Raw genomic sequence first — 3,290 nt, 5'->3', positions numbered from 1 at the left:
TCAAATAAAGAACCGATGAGATTTTGCAAATTTTATGCGTTTTTTTTAAAAAAAAAGTTATCAAGCTCTTAAAAAATCACCCGTTAGTTACCAAATTTTAGTTGAGGTAACCAAGCTTTGTTTTAAAACCGACATATGAGCCACGCCTAAATAAGTAAATAAATTTGATGCGCTTTAGAGAGAAAAGCATACACCCGAAGTGCTCAACGTGCTAATTTAGGTATGGATATGACATGCGCAAACTTGTTTATTTCAGCCTCAGTTTTGCTACTTAGCCCAGTAATTTTAGACTATTTCCAAAAAAATTAAATTTAGTTCAGAACTTTACCGTCGTTTCCTTTTTTAAACGTAGATTATAAACTCATAGTCTTGCCCCTAAATTTTTTAGGAACATTCCGATTTTCAAGCTTAGTTTGCATTTTTCGTTTAAAATAATCAAGTACCAATTTGTAAAGAATCTTATTCGCAAAATTTTGTACATGCATAATTAAAAAAAATTTTTGAATGTAAATAATTAGCAAAAAGCCCTAAAAATTGGTATATAGTCACGATTTTCGCTATTTTCCAACAACTTCTGTAACAAATGCGGGGTATATTCTAATACCAAAGTTTTATGAGATTATTTCCTTTTGCTAGACGGATAGATCAGCACCGAGAACGCGCTAAACATAGCGATGTAAGGAAAGCGACGTAATATTCATTTCCAAACCACTAAGTCGACTTTTTCGACGTGTGTTTGTCACGTTGTTTTCTCGAGCCAGACACAGCTAAATCTTATCTTCAACAGAAGTGGTTAAAAATATATAAAATCCGTGGGAATGTACCAAATATCTTTATGGGACATTCCACGTCAACCGGTACATTTCGTTGGCCAAAATTCTATCGGACAGATTATAAAAATTAAGGTGTTAAATGACCGCCTAGATTTCAATCCTTGGAGAAAGTATGGCACCTAAACTAGCTGTGAATTAGATTTGCACTATAACAGAAAACGGCAGATTTTTATTATTTTTTTATTGCTCAATACGAATATAGAGCTTGATTTTAAAAACTCATAATATCGGATCCAATACGCCAATAGCCAAAAAACTAAAATGAATCAGCTTCGCTTGAAACGTTTTCTGCGCAGGTTTTGAAGTTGCCGATTAAGTGTCTAAAGTCAGATTGGAGAAATTTAAAATGGCGAACACGATATGGAGGCAAAAAATTAAATCGATTAGATGCGCTTAAAACTCTACGATCAAGGTATCTTAAGGTCTCTGGTTAAGAAACTGAAATCAGACCAGATTCTTACTAATATGTCACTCATACGCCACGTACGTACGCTCGGTTTTAACTTTTTCCGTGATATTTAAATGATACATTCAATATGGACACGCCATTTGAATTTTTTAAATCTGAACGTAGACTGGTCTCAACTAAAAGTCTGAAGTAAATTGAAGACTTTCTCTAAATAAATAATTATTTTGTCACATAATAACAAAACCTTATTCTGGATGTATGTACGTTTTGAAAGCACTAGCGGGTGAGACTTTTTAATTTATGATCGCAAATTTTGTCCACACATTTCTGTCACTAACCCCAGAATATACTTGAAGCTTAAAATTAAAATGCTAGAAACCTTGAAACAGCAAAAAAATGGAACCTTAAAATGTATGTACACTTACCTTAGACTCGAAGCACACGGCGTTCAAATGAGCAAACTTTCCGGCTTCGAGAAGGCAGTTGCCTTCAATTGTTGCACCACTATCAGCCCGGTGCTTTCTGTGATGCTGTACTACGAAAATGCTGTTGAATTCTTTATTTACTCAAGGTCGAGCCAGCATATAAAGCCACGCCGTTTATAGAAATTATATATGTCATATAAGAGCTGTATGTAGCTTAGTTGTAGCGTCTTGTGACAAATTTGAAAGTACGTAATTAGCACGACACTCGGCTATTCGATTCGGCTTTCTTTTAATAGACTATCGCGTGCTTGAAAATTGTTTGCGAGCAACTAAGTAGCTATGTCTGCTTAAATTTCAATTTGACAGTAGCCGAGCTGCGTTGCGCTATACTTTTCACTTTTCGGATCACTCGATTACGCGCCAGCAACGAGGATGCGGTACTGCTAACTTTATTCGGTATTTTATTGTTATCACAAAAGTATTTCGATTGCACTGCACACCACTGAGCTGGCTAGCCTCTTATTTAAAAAAATATTTAACTACTTAATTTCGTACTTTCGTACGTTTTTGTGCGAAGAAAACGAAATGAATTTCCGAGGCCTTTTATTTTCACACCATTAACCGCTACCCTCGCTATCGTATTTAATTAATTTGTTTGCTTTTAATTTTTCGACAATTTCAACTATGCTCCGACCGTGACTTTTGTTGGTTGTTGTTGTTGTTGCCGTCGCTCTCCTCTCTCTCACTCTCTCTCTATCTTACACAATCAACCCAGTTTTTGTTGTTGTTCTTGTTGTTATTTAGGTATGTTGTTGGTTGAAACTTAAATTCTTAGCAGTTTTGCTTTTGGTGATGTTGGCATTTGCTGCTCTTCAACGACTAACACCGGAAATTCCTAACAAATTATTTTTTGCTGCTTATGTTGTCTGCCGTAGCTTTAAGTTTTAGTTGATTTTTAATTTGCGTGATTTCATTTCATTATTCAATTATTTTTTATGCACTTGAGTGGTAGCTAGTTTAGTGAGTCTTTATTTGCTAAACCATTTTTTTGGATTTCATCGCGACCTAATTATAAACATAAGTAGGTATTAATAATTTATTTTAAATTGAACACTAAAATGCAAATAACGCTAGCTTGACGCAGTGGATTGCGATATATCATTTATGTTTGTTTAGCTTGCGGCGAAGGCATTGCGATTGATTACTCATACGCCCCGTACCACACATTTGCATCAAACAACACGCTTCGATATTAAAAACTTGGTTAAGTCGGGCGATTACAAATCAAAATTGTCACTATTGTGTTATTCTTCAAATCACTAGGATTCCCATAATACTTAAAAGTGTATGTAACTAAATTAGGGTGCATCACCAAAAAAAAAGTTGCGGTTTTTCCACCGGAATTATAAAAATGTATTATATTTTAAGACTTCCGCCGAAATATTTGATTCCGGTGACTTAATTTTTAAACATTTGTATGCAGAGCTACTAACCATCTATCATCTGAGGTAATTTTTTGGGGAAAAAAATTTTCTAAAACTAATTTTACTTATAAAAACTCAATTTTTGTAGGTATTTTCAAATCGGCCCAGCTGAAAATATAATAGATTTTATAATTCCGTT

General features: G+C 34.4%; 1 protein-coding gene across 1 annotated transcript in view; it reads right to left on the bottom strand.

Annotated features, from left to right (window-relative positions):
- The window catches only part of LOC118749526 (protein bunched, class 2/F/G isoform-like), a 41,984-nt gene extending 40,148 nt beyond the window's left edge, over positions 1-1,836 (bottom strand). Inside the window, exon 1 of the mRNA XM_036484334.1 lies at positions 1,668-1,836. The gene's annotated coding sequence lies outside the window, so the exon portion shown is untranslated. The remainder of the gene's footprint in view (positions 1-1,667) is intronic.
- Between the last annotated feature and the right edge of the window lie 1,454 nt (positions 1,837-3,290).

This window comes from Rhagoletis pomonella, unplaced genomic scaffold, assembly GCF_013731165.1.
Source record: "Rhagoletis pomonella isolate Grant_MI unplaced genomic scaffold, Rhpom_1.0 Rhpom_scaffold_00018, whole genome shotgun sequence".
In the NCBI taxonomy this organism is placed as follows: domain Eukaryota; kingdom Metazoa; phylum Arthropoda; class Insecta; order Diptera; family Tephritidae; genus Rhagoletis; species Rhagoletis pomonella.
The sequence above is the reverse complement of the archived record's forward strand: the minus strand, read 5'-3'. Positions and strand labels throughout refer to the sequence as shown.